General features: G+C 51.0%; 1 non-coding gene across 1 annotated transcript; it reads left to right on the forward strand.

Moving 5' to 3' along the window:
- The first annotated feature begins 4,324 nt into the window (after positions 1–4,324).
- On the forward strand, positions 4,325–4,430 carry LOC127491874 (U6 spliceosomal RNA). Its single transcript, XR_007920807.2, has one exon. It is a non-coding gene; the product is annotated as a U6 spliceosomal RNA (small nuclear RNA).
- Positions 4,431–18,448: the final 14,018 nt, after the last annotated feature.

Raw genomic sequence — 18,448 nt, forward strand, 5'->3', positions numbered from 1 at the left:
AAGCAAGACAGAGTGCAGCAAAGACCAGCAGCTCTGGGAGGCAGGTGCCACAGGATCTGATTATCCATCACTAACCAGCTCTGACCTTAGCAAGTTTGCCTCGGGGGGCCCTCAGTGCCTCATCTGCAAAATTAAAGGATTAGGCTTGATCAATAGTTCTTAAAACTCTGCTGCTAGAAGACACAGGAGCAGGAGTCATGGCGCTAAGGGACACATCTGTGCCCACATCCCTGCAACCAGAGCAGCTCCTTTCTGGTCTCTTTTCCACTCAGAATCTGAGTCCAAGAAGTCAAATGACAGGAGATGTCACATTGCATGCAGCATCTCAGAGAAGCCGAGACGTGGGGCAGCCTGATTCTCAATCATCCAAGCTGCTGGAGTGCAGGGAGGGGAGGAGCAGAAGGGGAAGCTGCTGGAGGAGGCAAGGCTGTAGCGCACTGGAGGGAAGGCAGTGCTTGTAAAGACACAGGGCATGGGCCGGCGCTGTGGGTTAAAGCTCTGGCCTGCAGCACTGACATCCCATATGGGCACTGGTTCGAGTCCTGGCTGCTCCACTTCCAATCCAGCTCCCTGCTAATGTGCCTGGGAAAGCAGCAGAAGATGGCTCAAGTGCTTGTGCCCCGGTACCCGCATGCGGCTCGTGGTTTCAGATCAGCTCAGCTCTGGCCATTGCAGCCACTTAGTGGGGAGGGGGTGAACCAGTGGATGAAAAAATATCCTCTCTCTCTCTTTCAAATAAATTAAATAAATCTTTTTTTTTTTTTCGGACAGGCAGAGTGGACAGTGAGAGAGAGAGAGACAGAGAGAAAGGTCTTCCTTTTGCAGTTGGTTCACCCTCCAATGGCCGCCGCGGTCGGCGCACCGCGCTGATCCGATGGCAGGAGCCAGGTGCTTATCCTGGTCTCCCATGGGGTGCAGGGCCCAAGCACCTGGGCCATCCTCCACTGCACTCCCTGGCCACAGCAGAGAGCTGGCCTGGAAGAGGGGCAACCGGGACAGAATCCGGCACCCCGACAGGGACTAGAACCCGGTGTGCTGGCGCCTCAAGGCAGAGGATTAGCCCAGTGAGCCCCGGCGCCGGCTAATAAAATAAATCTTAAAAAAAAGACACAGCCACGGGGAGCAGAAATGAGGATGGACATAAGGGTCTGCACCCTTAAAGGCTGGCAGACAGATATGGGCTGACCCGGGGAACCACAAGATCTCTGATCTCTGGGAGATTTTCAGGCACAGGAACCGCACCCTCAGGATCTCTCTAAGCCAGTGCAGCTTGATGCCGGCGAGGTGCCTGAGGGCAGCCAAGCATAGACGCTGGGAGAACCAGCAGGTGCCCTGGAGAAGTCTGGCAGAAAGCAGAGGGCAGGATGTGTCAGGGCCCGGGTCACGGAGGGAAGGCGGGAGAGACACTGCAAAATGCAAACCAACAGGGCCTGGTGGCCAGCTGAATGCAACGAGCAAGAAAAGCAAGCAGTAACAAGCGGCCTCAGTGTTCAACGTCGGAGCTTGAGAGCAGCTCCCCCTCCGCTCAGGGCCATGGCTAAGGCGCTTTCTCCAGCCTCGCATTCCGGTGGGTGCTCCTCTGCCCTCCGTACCCACCTCTGAGGCGGCCAGATTCACAGGCCCGGAGGAGCCTGGGTCCCTGAATGACCGCATGGAGCATCCTGGTAGCGTCGTTGTTTATGGCACCTGACTCATCCCGACACTGAAACAGCAGCCTTGCCACTTAAACGACAGGCACAGTGGGTAGAGGATGAGATAGGACGCAGAGTATTTCACTGAGGAGTGTTTTCTTTTGAGGCAAAGAGGGAACCAGATCTAACAACAAGGGAATGAAGTGGGCAAAGCTTCTAGCTTTTGCATGGCTTAGAAGGAAGCCTTGTCCGCGAAATTATGAGAGTCACTCTGATTGGCTCAACTTGGGTCACGTGCCTATTTGGGACCCAATCAGAAAAGCCGGGCCATGTGCCGGCCCTGGTTGTCGCTGGGCGATTCCCCAGTGAGAAGCCTAGTACTCCTAGAAAGGAAGGGAAATGGACGCAGGGTATGGAGAAGCAGTCTCTTCCGTGTCGGACACGCCTGATTATTTGGACTGCCCAGAGGAGAGGACCTCGTCAGTGGTTTGGAATATGAAATTGAAGCCCAGGTAGAGTAGAACGAGACAGGCAGCCTCACCCGGGACCAGGTAAGAGATCTCCTTCCTCTTCCTGATTTCCCAACTGGAGAAGATTGAAGGCAAACATAACTCCTTTCGGGAATCCTCTTTGATAATGCGGCTTCGCTGTGTCCCTTCCCTGTCCTTGCTAGGGGCTCTTGGCCAAGTTCAGAAAGTAAGGGACATATTTCAGAGACACAGCGAGGAACACTGACAGACAAGACACAATGTGGAGGGGCCGGTGCTGGGCGTAGAAGGTTAAGCCTTCTCCTGCAGTGCCAGCATCCCATATGGGCACCCGTTCAAGTCCTGGTTGTTCCACTTCTGATCCCTGCTAATGCGCCTGGGACAGCAGCAGAAGATGGCCCAAGTCCTTGGGCCCCTGCACCCAAATGGGAGACCCAGATGAAGCTCCTGGCTCCCAGCTTCAGCCTATTGTGGCCATTTGGGGAGTGAACCAGTGGATGGAAGTCAGTCAATCTCTCTCTCTCTCTCTCTCTCTCTCTCTTTCTCTCTAAAACTCTGCCTTTCAAACAAATAAATCTTTTTTTAAAAAAAGATAGAATGTGGAGACCCCATCACAAGCCTCACACTCCCATAACCTCTTTTTCAATGCTGGCTTTTAGACTCAGTTGATGAGGGCTGCTGGGCCTGGCTGTGCTGGGCTGGCTGCACGAGGTGCACAGCACATGAAAGTAGCACCCCCAGAGTGGTACAATATCTCAGCCCAGCACTGAGCCATTCTTCTCACATGAGGAAGTCTTCACGTGGACACAGAGAATCTGGCTGGCTATGGTCTGAACCTCACTTCCACAGCTGGCAACATTCAAAAGCCTTCTCATGCCTTTGTAAAATGCCTAATCTTGGAGCTGGCATTGTGCTACAGCTGCTTACGCTGCCGCTTGCAACCCCAGCATTCCATATGGGAGCACCAGTTCAAGGCCCTGCTTCTCCACTTCCAATCCAGTTTCCGCTAATACATCTGGGAAGGCAGCAGATGATGGCCCAAATGCTTGGGCTTCTACCACCCACATGGGAGAACAGGCTGGAGTTCCTGGGTATTGTCTTCAACCTGGCCCACCCTGGCTGTTGTGGACACTTGAGGAGTGAAGCAGCAGGTGGAACATGGAAAATCGATCTCTCTCTGTGTGTCTCTCTCTCACTCTTCCTCTCTCTGTTTCACTCCGCCTTTCAACTAATAAAATAAACCCTTTTTTAAATGCCTGATCTTCCTCCTCATGCTTACTTACTGCAGTGTGCTTACTCCTGATCTCACTTATGTCCTCTTGCCGTTCTCTGCTCCGAGCTCCCTTCCTGCATCTGAGCCTGCCATCTTGGCTCTATCCTCTCTGATGTCTATGAAAATGTTATTTAAGTGACCTCTGAGCGTAGAAACTTTCCTGAACAATTCTAGATTTGTCACCAAGGAGGAAGCATATCACATAGCAGAGAAGGACAGTCATTCCTAAAAATCCCCCTTAGCTCTGCTCCCCGCCCCCGGATCTCTCCTTAGCAGTCAGAGCTGCTGTGCTGACCCTCTGCAGACATCTCCAGATCTTTCCCACTCCATCTCCTTCAATGTCTTCCACCCAGACTCTCTATATCACTATTGTATCATCTTGGTTTATTGCAGCTTGGTAATACATCTCTGGATTAAATTATATAAATTTTTCAACTCTTTTCTTCTTTGTTTTTTTTTTGTTTTTGTTTTTGTTTGTTTGTTTGTTTGTTTTGGACAGGCAGAGTAGACAGTGAGAGAGAGAGAGAGAGAGAGAGAGAAAGGTCTTCCTTTTGCCATTGGTTCACCCTCCAATGGCTGCCACGTCTGGTGCACCGCACTGATCCGAAGCCAGGAGCCAGGTGCTTCTCCTGGTCTCCCATGCGGGTGCAGGGCCCAAAGACTTGGGCCATCCTCCACTGCACTTCGAGGCCACAGCAGAGAGCTGGACTGGAAGAGGGGCAACCGGAACAGAATCCGACACCCCGACAGGGACTAGAACCCGGAGGATTAGCCTAGTGAGCTGTGGCGCCAGCCATCTTTTCTTCTTTCTAATACACATTTTTTAATCATTGTAAATCCTTTGGATTTCCATATAATTTTTAGAATCAGTTTGTCATTTTCTACCAAAAACCAAAAATAAATAAATAAATAAATAAATAAATAAATGTCTGGTGCTCACTTCAGTAGCACATATATTAAAACTGAATGATACAGAGAGGATTAGCATGGTCCCTGTGCAAGGATGACACACACATTCGTGAGGTGTTCCATGTTTTTCTGGTGTTGTGGTACAGTAAGTTAAGCCACTGCTTGAGACACTGGCATCCCATATCTGAGTGCTGGTTCAAGTCCCGCCTGCTCCACTTCCAATCCAGCTCCTTGTTAATGTGCCAGGGAAGGGAGCAAAAGATAGCCCAACTACTTGGTCCCCTACCACCCAGGTGGGAGACCAGGATAGAGTGTCCAGCTCCTGGCTTCAGCCTGGCCCAGCCCTGGCCATTGCAGCCATTTGGGGAGTGAACCAGCGGACAGAAGATCTATGTGTATGTGTGTGTGTGTGTGTGTGTGTGTCTCCCTCTCTCTTTCACTGTCACTCTGCCTTTCAAATCTTTTTTTAAAATATCTGAGGAGAAATGTTGATCAAGTTTCTAATCCATGAGCACAGACTACACTTACTTTTATATTGGAAAGGCAAGAAGACAGAGATCTTCTATCTGGCAGTTCACTCTCCAAATGCCTGCAACAGCTGGGGCTGGATCAGGCTGAAACCAGGAGCCGAGAACGCAATTCAAGTGTCCCATGTGGGTCGCAGGGACATAAGCACTTGAACCATCACGGCTGCCTCCCAGAGTGTGCATTACCAAGAAGTTGAAAACGAGAAGCAGAACCAGGACTTGAACCTAGACACTGATATAGGACGCAGGTATTCCAAGTGGCATCTTAACCACTGTGGAAAATGCCTACCCCCTCTCTGGTTAGGTCTTTTAAATTTCTGACAATAGTATTTTTAAGTTTTCTTTTTTAAAAAATTTATTTCCTTGGACAGGGCCAGTGCTGTGTTCAAGTCCCGGCTGCCCTACTTCCAATCCAGCTCCCTGATGATGGCCTGGGAAAGCAGTGGAAGATGGCCCAAGTGCTGGGTCCCTGCACCCATGTGGGAGACCCAGAAGAAGGTCCTGGCTCCTGGTTTGAATCGGTCCAGCTCTGGATGTTTCAGCCATCTGAGAAGCGAACCAATGGATGGAAGAGCACTCTCTCTGATTAAATTTTTGCTAAGTTTACTTTGAAGAGTTTACATTTTTATGTTATTTTGGGTGGTGCTTTTAAAATTGTTATTTCTGATGGTTCATAGCTATCATATAGGAACAATTTATTTTTACATGTCGACCTTGTATCCAGCAGCCTTGCTAAACAGGATGCAAACGTTAGTCACTTTGGAAACACTTTGGCAGTTTCTTACAAATTTCAATGTACACTTCCCATAGGACCCAGCAATTCCACTTTTAGGAAGTGGAAACTTGTCCCCGCTAAGACTGACAAGCAAAAGGTTAACAATAGCTTTGTTCATGATAGCCCAAACAGGAAAAGACCCAAACATCCATCAGCAGGTGACTGGGTAAACAAATTGTGATATATCCTGGCCAGCGCCGTGGCTCACTAGGCACCGGCACACCGGGTTCTAGTCCCGGTCGGGGCGCCGGATTCTGTCCTGGTTGCCCCTCTTCCAGGCCAGCTCTCTGCTATGGCCCGGGAGTGCAGTGGAGGATGGCCCAGGTCCTTGGGCCCTGCACCCTCATGGGAGACCAGGCTAAGTACCTGGCTCTTGGCTTCGGATCAGCGCAGCCATTGGAGGGTGAACCAATGGCAAAAGGAAGAGCTTCCTCTCTGTCTCTCTCTCTCTCACTGTCCACTCTGCCTGTCAAAAAAATAAATAATTAATTAATTAAAAAAAAACAAATTGTGATATATCGATACAGACGAATACTACTCAGCAATAAAAAAGCACTCACTCCTGACCCATGCCACACGAGCATGAATCTCTAAATCATTACACTGAGGGGGAAAAGTCACAGAGAGTGGCGAGTATGTGATTCCATTTGCATGCTCCTCTGAGACTACAAAAATAATATATAATGACAGAAAAGTAGGGGCTGGAATTGTGGCATAGTGGGTACACCTACCACCTGCAATGCTGGCATCACATACGGGTGCCAGTTCATGTCCTGGCTGCTCCACTTATGTTCCAGCTCCCTGCTGATGGCCTGGAAAAGCAGTGGAGGATGGCCCAAGTTTTTGGTTCCCTCCACCCACTTGAGAGACCTGGAAGAAACTCCTGGCTCCTGGCTTCAGCCTGGGCCCAGCTCTGACCATTGTGGCCATCTGGGGAGTGAACCAACAGATGGAAGACCTCTCTTCCTGTCTCTCCCTCTCCGTAACTCTAACTTTCAAATAAATAAATATTTTTAAAAAGGAAAAAAAGTTGACCAATGCTTGCCTGGACCAAATGTTAGGGGGAGGAATGCGTGGGAAGGGGCACAAAGGAACCTTTTGGTGAAATGTAACTGTTCTGTATCTTGATTATGGTGGTGACAGCTTGGTTGTTTCCATAGTCAAAAGTCACTGAATTGTGTGTCAAAGTAGAAGTATTCACTGCCTGTATATCTTACCTCAATCAAGCTGAAAACTGCCCAGCTTACCTTGTGGAAAACAAGAGGTATGGAATGCACCAAAAAGCAACTGAACTACAAAAACACAGCAAATAAGACAGAAGAGAAGTAAGAATTTGGGGCAGGTACTGTGGCACAGTGGGTTAAGCCAATGCCTGTGATGCTAGCATCCCATATAAGCACTGTTCTAGCTCCCATATAAGCACTGTTCTAGCTAATGTGCCTTAGGGGAAAGCAGCAGAAGATGGCCCAAGTACTTAGGCCCCAGACACCCACAAGGGAGGTCTGGATGGAGTTCCTGGCTCCTGGCTTCAGCCTAGCCTGGCCCTGGCTTTTGTGGTCATTTGGGGAGTGAAGCAGAGGATGCAAGATCCCCACCCCGACCTTAGAGCTCTAACTTTAAAATAAATCAATCTTAAAAAAAAAAAGCAACTGAACTATAAGAACATAGCAAATAAGGCATAAAATAAGTGAGCTCTCAATCTTCACTGGTTGTTAGCCAATAGACCCACCCAGAGCTGTTCAATAGCATTGTCTGCCCTTCCCAATGCAGCAGCCCCACGGCACAGTGGCTATTGAGGGCTTTAAATGTGACTGGTACAACTGAGGAACTAAATTGTAAACTTTATTGAATTGCAATCAATGGCATTCCAGTAGCCACAGACAAGTGACATCATGTTAAACAGCACTGGGAGGGGAGGGGATGTATTATTGTCTCCAAGTGCCTAACATCTAATTCAGGCCCAGTAGCTGCTGCTCTGAACAGCTCTCGGGCTTTGTGGTTGTGTAGGGGGTGGAGCAGCAGACTGGAGGGTCCAATCCTAACTCTGCCCCCTGGGGCCTCTTCCATTAAAATGGAGCTGTACTCCCTGCAAACCACTGGAGGTTCAGACCCAAAAATGGAAGTAGGAAGTTGTCAAAACCAGAACCTCACAGCTCTGTGCAAGCAACACAGTCACATCTGGCTCCACCTGTGATTTTAATGAGGGACCAAGAGGAAGAGACCCTATGGCTCCGTACCTCAGTTCCAGGCGGCTTTGACATGCTAATGCTACAGTCTCCGTGGAGCACCAAACACAGGCACCACCCACACACGCACATGCATACGCTTGCAAGGGAGCCCTTTATGGCATCGATCGCTGGTCCACAGGAGCTCGCCTTACAACAGAGTAGGGAAGGGGGCGGGGTGGGAGGGTTGGGGTGGGGAGGGGGGCAGTGGCCTTCGAGGACAGAAGAGGTGGTGTCCGCTGGCAGCACAGACAAGAGCCCCCACGGTGACTCACAGAGCAGAACCTGCAGTTGCAGCCTGCTATGCTCCCGCTATCTCCAGGAACAGCTCGCCCCTCCCTCTGGGGCTGTCTTTTGTCTCTGAACGCCCAGGAGACCGACAATGGATTATTATCTGGGCATGCAGGTGTTGTTGAAGAGACCAATTTGTGAACAATGGCCCTTCCCACGTTGTCCAAACAGAAAGATTGCTCCGCAGCTGTTATTTGCAGAACCTGTCACCATTCCTGAGCTGCCGAGCTGCCAGTGCTGGAGCGTGGCTGACATCGCAGTGCAGCCCCCGCCCACCCGCCGGCCCCGTCGCGCCACCGCCTGCCACACGCACCAGGCCCTGGTCAAAACCTAGCTCCAGGGAAACCCCCTTTCCCGCTCCATATTCCTGGGGGTGTGAAAACAGAACCAACAAGTGGAGTTGCTTGGGGAGCCTTTAGGGACAGATCTTCATGTGCACATTATTTTTAAGACACGATCTAGATGTCAGTTGTGGATCTCCTGGCCCTGGAAGATCCGGGGGTCACTTCTCGCCCCCACTGATTCCGCAGTTCAGGAATGCCCAGAGACCAGTAGGAGAGTCCTTCCCTCCCTCCCTACCCCTGCATAGGCATGCCCCTCTCTGTTGTAATGTGCCCACAGCCCCTAAAGTGGAATGCAGCCCTTTCACTTTCACTGGATTGCCAGAGAAATCCGGTGGCTGGAAGCAGTTATTGGAGACCTGCAAACAAAAGAGAAGGCTTCCTCCCGGAGAGGCAAGATCTTGGTAATGCTCCCAGCTCTCCTCCCCACCTCCTTCCTGCCCCTGCCACCTCTCCCATCTCCAACCCATCCCCCAAGCTGCACTAGGCAGTTCCCACTAAGGGTCTTCCTGGCAAGCACAGGGACTCCCTCTCCTACGAGGAAGAAGCACTGTTTTATTCCTGGTACAAAGACCTTCAGTCCCCGCTGGTGTCCTGCCGGCGCCAGAGTGTCTGCTGGGCTGCTGGTTTCTCAAAAAACTTCACTGGCCTCCCAGTCTCGGTCCAGGACAAGTCTCACTCACAGGATGGCCAGCTACTGCGGAGGCAGGTTGTCAGGCTAGCTTTCCGCCCAGGACTCCCAACCATTGCGGAGACATCCACTGCTGGATTTTGCAGGGCACAGCAGCCGTGCCTGTTGGGCCATGTACACCTAGACTGACAAATAAAGACACGCAGAATTCGAGTGGCCGTCACCTTTGCCAAATCCCCAGCCAGTGCCTGTCTGTGTCTTGTGTGCTCAACTCCAGATCCCAGATGCAAGCATATCGTATCTTGTAGGTAACGACAATATTAATACCTTACAATAAAGAAGACTTTGAGCCTGGCCTGAAAATATTCCTTAAATTTATTCAGACACCAATTTCTAAGACCGCTGCCATGTTCAAGTTTGGGGCCATAAGATAAATTGAACTGACCCAGACCTTCTCCTAACCCCATTTTATGCTAATGATAATGTTCTCTGAAATAACCAGTCATGTCCTCAATGGAGTGACCTTGGCTCTCCTTTCCTAATCTGTAGTTAAATTAAATGTATATTATAAGCCTAAAACACAATTCCTGGCCCCTTCACTTTTAACCAAGAAAGGAGATAAAAATCAACCAAGACAGAATTTTTAACCCTAGTTTTAGATAGCATCTCCTGGTTGGTTTTTGCAATATTATTAAGGGTCTGAAGGAAACCCAAATTATTTAAAAGAACGTTCAACAAGAACACAGAATTCAAAAGACTCCGATTTCTCGGGACTTTTGAGAATTAAGTCCACTGCTCTCACACTCCCTGACTCCGAGACAGCAGGGCAGAACCCCCTGGGTTGGGCATCGTGAGTGCAAGGCAGAGCTCACGGGGTTCAAGCGGGTGTACCACACGGCAGCACGTGCTTGCTTGTGAGAGCAATGAGCCTGTGCCCGTGCTAGCCAGTGCTGCAGAAGTGGCCACTGCCCAGCTCTGCCCAGCCCCCATCTGCGAGGCAGGGTCAGAGCGCCCTGTGCATGTTAACAAGCCGGGTGGGAGGAGGGAAACCTCAGGGCTCAGCCCGGCGTCAGGCCAGGGGGGAATACAAACTGGAAACTGCAAATATTTACCTTCAGGGATCTCCGAGAGACCTCTGGGGGAAGGAAAATAAATCACTGCATGTTTTACTCATGATGATTTCCAACAAGCCTGTCTAAATACCGGCCCAGCATTTCATTACACAGACGTGTTCAATGGCCACGGGGCTGTGTCAACTCATCATAAATAAAGGCACAGGTTCTCTTCTAGGGGTGGGTGGAGGCATCAGGTGTGAATGCACGGTCCCTGTCTCCCAAACGCTCCCTTCTCAGAGGCAAGGATTCTGTTTTCCCTCCCTATAGAGTCGGTGTGGAGGGACGTCCACTCTGAAGGCTTATACACTCCTCGTTACGGCTCTGGGGAAGCAGAAATCGGAAAGCGGGGGAAAGGCCTCCAAGAAATCTTTCACACACTCCGCACTGGCCTTGGATTTACCCCACAAAGGTGCTCAAATGATTAAACCCAAAACCATTCGCTGAACCTGATGATAAATGACGTCCAAAGGGTCTGTTTTCTCATCTGGCTGGAGCAAGAAGACTAACGGCAGCCTCTGAGGCTGTCCACATCCAAGAAGGGAGGGTACATAACCTCAGAGCATCCTCCAGGGGCCAGGGCCCCCGGCGGTGCTGAGAAAGCATGTGCCTCTGGAAAAGGCCCCAGCAGGTACACACAAACACACGTACACACACACGCACACACACACAACGCCTTGGTACAGGGAAGCCACTCCCCAGGCTACTGATTCTCCTGCCTTAGTCATCCTTCTCTCCTCCTCCCTGCTCTCACTGGCACCCGGGCCAGGCCATGACTCAGGAAGGCAGGCAGTAGGGAGAAGTTGGTTCTCCATCACGGCTTTAAAAAAAATACCAAGGTCCTTTCAAGTGTATTTAACTCATAACTTACCAGTCACCCGGCGAGGGAAGGGGCCACAGAGCAGTGCCGTGTGTGTTTGGGCAAGGTGGAAGAGGAAAGGTATGTGCACCATAGTTACTAGGAAAATGATAACCTTCCCCCCTCCTCTTTCCTGAAGTTGGCTCCTGCAAACCAGGAAGGGATCCTTCTGGTAACTTCTGCATGTGAGCCCACAGGCCATGCTGCTGTGGACAGCTCTCCTGCATTCAGAAAAGCCTCCCACCTCTGATTACATGACATCCCACCAGCATCACACATCTGCTGCAGGGAGAGGGTGTCAGGGGCATTGCAGGGACAGTGGGAGCAGCATGAAACTCAGCCTTGAGCCAACTCAGTGAGAGCTGGGTGCCAGGACGCCAAGGTCTGGCAGAGCGAAAACAATACCAGACCCCAGAATCTGCAGGACTGAAATAACTCCCCTTTCTCTGAGGATATCTAATTTGGCCATCTGGAGAGATGGCATGGATTCAAGGGAAACCCTACCTAGCACCATCTGATGGAGTTGACGGTGGCACTGGTAAGTGTTCTGGCTCTTGATCTTTGCATATAAAAAGCAAAATGTCTCTGCCACCCCTCCCCCACCAGCCTCATTACTCAGATTCTGGGGCAACACCTGCTGCCCCTACAAGAATCACATCATCGAAAGACCGCAGTTTTTCCTCGTCCCGCCGACTCGTACCTCCCTGCTCACGCCAGCCAGCGCGATGCGGTTGCACCACACAGCTCTGGGGAGTGGAGCCTGAGGGAAGCTGACCCCTGAGGGTCTCAGCACAAATCACAGGGCCCTCGGCCTCAGCGCCAGTCCCGGGGGCTCCAGCACAGCACTGCCATTAGCACGATTTGCAGCTGGCTTATTAACCAAACCCCACTGCTCCTGGCTCGCGTTCAAGGCCCAATACAAAGGCATGAGTAAAAGCTGTTTTCCCCACAGCAGTATCTCGCCTCCTTGGCAGGTGGCAGAGGATGATGTATGGAATCGCTGGCATCTCCTCCTCCTCCTTGGAAAGGAATTCGGCACACAACACCACTGTCGGCCAGCCCACCAGCCAGCTGACGCTCTGCGCTCTGCGGGCTGCGGCAGGGCTGGCTCCAGCTGCCAAGTAGAGGAACAAGCCCCACAAAGCCCAGGGCTCTGCACCGGCTCCGCCCTCTCCTGGGCCCAAATGCCCAGGCAGCCCCAACATCTGCAACCCATGCTCTATGCTCCAGCCCCGATCAAGCCTTTCCTATCCTTGCATCCCACCAGTCACATTAAAACGTCACGGGAACAGCCTTGCAGCCACCTCTCTAAACACCCACCTGCTCCAAGAAAGCTGCCCTTGACCCAGCACAGGGCTGGCCCAGGAATATTCCTGGAAACCTTTCTTCTACGTGTAGCCACTTCTCCAATGCCATGTGCTCTGGTTCATCTGTGTTGCCACAGGGCTGGTGCCCTGACGACCACGGGGCTCTGTAGGGAGAGGCTGGTCACACGTGGTCTCTCCAGCACTTGCCACTGTCTCGCCTGGCGGTGACCCGGGGCTGAAGTCTGACTCTCCTGAAGCTGGCTTTGCAGAGCAAGCACATGGCCCTGACTGAGATTTGATGTTGATGGGGAGAGATTTGGAACCAGGAGGAGCCCCAAGTCCTGCCTCTACCTTGGCACTGCAGCTCATGGCCCCAAGTGCAGCTGTTGACTGCAGGGTCAAGGAGCCCCAGGGTACTCCGGAAAGAGCCTTGGAGACCAGCCAGCCAGATGTCAGCTCTCAAAAAGGAGGCTCATGGGACTCCACCTCCCCACCAGCACATGGCAAGACTGACGTGATAAGCACAGGCATGAGGCTGGCACCGGAGAGCTAACACGCTGCTGGGGCAGGTTGGCGTAAATTTAGCACATACCATCTAGAAGCTTGGCTACTCAGGTGACCCTCGCCACAACCTTGGGAGGTGCCACTATCAGCCCCATCTCAGAGATGAGGAAATAGTCCCAGGCCCAAGAACCAACAGCCAGCAAGTGGCAGTCTCAGGCTTGGAAGCCAGTCTGTCAATGACAAAGCGTTCCTTGTCACCACACCCTCCCATATCCCTCACGTTGGATTTCTGATTTCACTCCCTGCAATCAGCCTTCAATGGGACAAGAAGACATTTTGGTGCCCCTCCCAACCCCCACCCCAGCAGGAAGTCTGAGAACCCTGTCCCAGGCTGGGAATGTGAAGAGACAGCTCAGGGCACCAGTGGATGACGTTAACCCAGGCCGTCAGACAGGTGGGCGAGGCCCGCAGAGGCGGTCTTCCAAGGACAGGCTATGGCTGGCAAGCGCTTGGCTAGCTCCTCCCAGGCACTCCTCCCACCGTACAACAAAGGCAGAATGCAGGGGTCACCAAGTCAGGTTAGGGGCTCCTTTCTGGCTCCAAATAGCTTTCTGCTACTTAGCACACTCCCCAGGGACTGGGCTCCTTGGTGCCACTTTGTCATCATAGGCCACCACAAGAGACTGCCCAGGAGATGAACTCTGCTGTGGTCTTAGCATTTGCTGCCTTGTTCCTGCTCAGGTCACCAGGTCCTTGGAACGAGGGTAACCAGGTTTAGCCAAAACAAAACAAAACAGGACCCAGATTCAATTAAAAGTTCAGATAAACAATGAATAATGCTTTAATGTAAGTTTGTCTTGTTTGGTATTTGTGAAGACAGAGCCCAAGATCTCATTTGTTGTTTATCTGAAATTATCTGGGGTCTCATATGCATCCTGGAAACCCTCTAATACAGCACCACTGTTTTCAGAAGCTAACGTGTTAATGAAGGCCAGAAGATATCCCACCAATAGTGAGTGGGATTTAACCACGCCACTGGGGCTCCTAGTTAAGACCAAAGAATCCTGACTGCCCCCATATAGGAGCCCCACCTTGGGGCTTGGGGAGAAGAACTTCCCACACTGCTGGGAGGCCTGAGCTAAGCATCCCAACCCCTGAACAGCCCAAGAAAGTCAAGTGTGTCTGTGTTACATTGATCTCTGTGGTTGCAAATAATAGTTCCTTTCTCGATTGCTGTCCACAGGGCAGTCTCCAGGGACACACCTGGGCTGGACACAGGGCAAGCCCTTCCCTCTCCCACCTGCTGCGTATTTTGAACAAAACAAGTAAGATCCCCCCCCCCCCTCCTCACCCTCTGCCCGAAACTCCTCTTTCACAAAGATTTGCTTGGGGAGCAGATGGGAAGAATGGCGGTTAGGTAGCCAAAAAAATTACACTGGATGCCAGAACAAGTTTCCACTCGTAAACACCAGCTCCGGCCCATGTTTTCATTTTTCAAGTGCAAGCATGTTGCTGAAATCTAGATGCCATTGCAAAACAAGCTTCTGAAAGAGCAGCGAGTGGGTTTCCCTGACACCAAATTCATTCCCTTCCTGTTCTCCAAAGAAGCAAACCTCACTTCATCGCCACATCTCCATGTTACCTTCCATGCAAAGCCTGTTCCACTCTCCCTGGACATCCAGGGCCACCCGCCAGGACAGTGGCCTCTTTAAGTGTCTCCTGTCCCTCTGAGTTCTCTCTGGCTCCTCCTACTTAGCTCTCATCCAAACCACACACCCGCAAAAGGCAATACTTAGGGCCAACTGAAAGCCCCAGGCTACCCATATCTGTCCAAAGCGGCACCCTCAGGTTCCTAAGAGCTTGGTTTGGTGAGTCTGATCTCCACAGCTGGGGCAAGATTCTGGTGTTGCAGAACCCTGGGTGACCCTGGGGGCAGGACCAATGACTCTCACAGGGGACAGCCCCCTAGCTCCCAAGAGCTGCTGGTAGGAGAACAGCCAGGAGAACACTGCATTTGAAAAAACATAAGTAATAATTAGCATTTGGAAAACGAAATGCCCATGGGTTTTGCAATACACACTACAGAAAGGAAAGCTCAGTTCTCACTGTTTACAGGAATGAATCTTCTCCATTTTGTATAGCAATGAAAGAGAACATTTGACAGGTGCCTAAGGCCAAACATAGCGCTAAGCACACAACCTGCATTTCATGTACTCCTCAGCCACCCCACGAGGTAGTACTGTTATCGTCGCATTGACCAAGCAGGGAGACTGAGGCTTGTCCCCATAAGGGGCAGAGCTGCAACCTGCAGCCAAGCCCTGCGACTCCAGGATCAAACTGGCAATCACTCCACACCCTGTCCAACGATGAGGAACACTGGTGTGGACAAGCTCATGGTGAGTCATTGCCGTGGACACCTCTGCCTTTGTGTCCTGCTGTAGGGACCCGGGACAGCACTGGAATTTAGGGAAAGGCCTTATAAAGCCAAAGAGATTTACCTGGCCACTTTCCGAAGCCGGGAAGACGGAACACATGCTGCACAGTGTCGACAGGACCACACCAATAAAACCATAGGCTCACGTGGTTCTTTCCTGTTAGTACCTGCCAATGAAGGAAACCTTCAGGGAAGTCCAGGAGAAATCCAGCTTGATGAAAACCCCGCAGCCACTGAAAGAACTTGGTGACAGCAGACCAGTGCCTTGAATGAGATAAGCCCTGAGCTAATGTTGTTCTGTCGAACTGGGATAATTTTAAATATTTATGAATCCCTCCCTGTCCTCCACCCCAGGTGAACCTTAAGGTGTTGCTCATTCACTAGACAGGCACTGAGTTCTGCCACAACAAGGCCTGACCGTGGGCTCGACGGTGAGCCCACGATGAAGCGGGTGCCCATGTGAAAACTGAGAGCACCACGATCGATCGGGAAGAATCTATGGACTTCCTGATGAAGAACTCAGGGAATCTGTTTTCTGTTCCTAGGAAAGTCAGCACCACAAACCTCTTTTAATTTTTTTTATTTTAATTTTAAAATTTTTAAAGGATTATTTTATTTATTTGAAAGTCAGAGTTACACAGTGAGAGAGAGAGAGACAGAGAGAGGTCTTCCATCCACTGGTTCACTCCCCAGATGGCCGCAATAGCCGGAGCTGCGCCGAACAAAGCCAGGAGCCAGGAGCTTCTTCCGGGTCTCCCACATGGGTGCAGGGGTCCAAGGACTTGGGCCATCTTCTACTGCTTTCCCAGGCCATAGCAGAGAGCTGGGTCAGAAGAGGAGCAGCCAGGACTTGAACTGGCGCCCATATGGGATGCCAGCACTGTAGGCCCGGGCGTTAACCTGCTGCGCCACAGTGCCAGCCCCAGCACCACAAACTTCTGATCTCACATCTGTAGGTCCCAAGTCCACACACGGAGTGGGCTCCTCTGCTCCGACTTCACTTGGAGTTCAGGATGCTCTCAACTCCCAGAGCCAACCACAGTTCCTGCCTTCAAGCGAGCAACGCCATGGCAAACACATTTTTGGCTTCAGATCTCTGAAACCTGCCGGAGAAAACTCTGCCCAGATTAGGTCAAGTCCACCAGGATGCTTTCCCTTTTCCCATGGCACCCGCTGCAATCCTAGAGTCGTCGTACTCTCAGATTTTCTCACGTTCATTGTATAGGTGTAGAGGTCATCAGGGGTCACCTGGAGACTGCTGCCTGCCACACATGTGAACATTTACGGGACAAAATATCTTCTCTACCATTCTTGGCAGTGGGGCCACAAGGAAGGGGAGAAAGCAAAGATACCAAGCATCCTGAAGAGATCAAGGAAGAAACAAAAGTAAATGAGGCAGCAAGAACCTTAACATTAAATAGGCCGCCCCAGCCCTTCTTAATGAACAAACGGTCCAGTAAAGGCTCCAGTTGTTTCTCTTTTATATGATGGATCCACCCCACCCCAACCAACATTAAGGCAAAGATAAAAACTGGATTGGAGGCCCAGATTGTGCTGTAGTAGGTTAAGCTCCCGACATCCCTTATGGCAACGGTTCAAGTCCCGGTTGCTCCACTGCCCATCCAGCTCCCTGCTAATGTGCCTGGGAAAGCAGCAGAAGATGGCCCAGGTGCTTGGGTACCTGCCATTCATGTAGGAGACCCTGGCTCCTGGCCATCTGGAGACTAACCCAGTGGATGGAAAATCTCCCCCTCCCCACCCCATCTCTCCTTCTATCTCTGTAACTAACCTTTCAGTTAAATAAATAAATCTTTTTTAGAAAAAAAAAAAACTATATGTATTGAAACAGTAAGACACACAATAATGGAAGTGCAGTGACTCCAAAACAGGACTTGTTCCCTTACTTGTTCCCCCTTTAGGGGGAAACAGGAATAGGGATTTCATACTTGAATACTCACCACCATCCATCCCCAATTAACATCGGTCTTCAGAAGATACTTAGAGGTTAAGATCAATTGATGGGGAGACCAGCCTAACTACTGTTCTCGGGGTTAGTGCCCTGCCCTGGGATCTGGGCCAGGGCCTGGGTCCCCTGAGATGAGTGTTCCCCATCACGGCGGAAGATTTTGATCATGGGGAAGCAAAGTCCTTGCCTCCAGAAGGGTATCCAGAATCTGAACAGGGCCTTGAAGGATGGGAAGGCTGCACTGTGAAAGACAAGACAGAGGTGCTTCCCAGTGAGAGAGGAGAAACAGCGTCAACAGTAGGATCCTAGAACAGGTTGCCCACTTAAGAGGAAAGCTGGAACATGTGTGTTTGTAGGCTGAGAAAGAATCAGTGGGTAAGGAAAGAATGAAGACTAAAGACACAAGAGAAAGGAGACCCTGGACAAAAGCTCCAGAAGAGACCCCAGGGGATGGGACAGAGTTGCAGAGAGGGGGCTGGCGCCGTGGCGCAGTGGGTTAGTCCTCCACCTGCGGCACCGGCATCCCATATGGGCGCTGGTTCTAGTCCTGGCTGCTCCTCTTCCGATCCAGCTCTCTTCTATGGCCTGGGAGAGCAGCAGAAGATGGCCCAAGTCCTTGGGCCCCTGCAGGTGCGTGGGAGACTGGGAAGAAGCTCCTGGCTCCTGGCTTTGTTCGGCACAGCTCTGGCCTTTGTAGCCATTTGGAGAGTGAATCAACAGACAGAAGACCTTTCTTTCTGTCTCTCCCTCTCACTGTCTATACTCTACCTCTCAAATAAATAAATAAAATCAGGAGAGGAGGGGGAGGGAGAGAGGGAGGGGTAGAGGGAGGAGAGGGAGAAAATGCACACAGGGTGTAAAAAAAAAAACAGTTGTTTGCCAGAAAAGATGGAAGTCATGACCCTGCACTTACCAATCTATTAGCTCAACAAACCAGGGTAGGGGTGTGTGGGTGTGTGTATCTTCTACTTGTCTTTTAAAGAAAACATTGCAATTTTTAGAGAAAAGACAGGGTAAGACATGTGGATAATAGGAAATGTTGCCTAATGAAATGAGATTTTCCCACATGAGTGATGATTATGTCCAGTTTCTACATTCATCCCTGCCACCCCTGGAACACACCCTCGGCCTTGACTCTTCAGTTCTAGCTGACAAACTGCATCTTACTTACTGCA

This window comes from Oryctolagus cuniculus, chromosome 3 (assembly GCF_964237555.1).
Source record: "Oryctolagus cuniculus chromosome 3, mOryCun1.1, whole genome shotgun sequence".
Lineage (NCBI taxonomy): Eukaryota > Metazoa > Chordata > Mammalia > Lagomorpha > Leporidae > Oryctolagus > Oryctolagus cuniculus.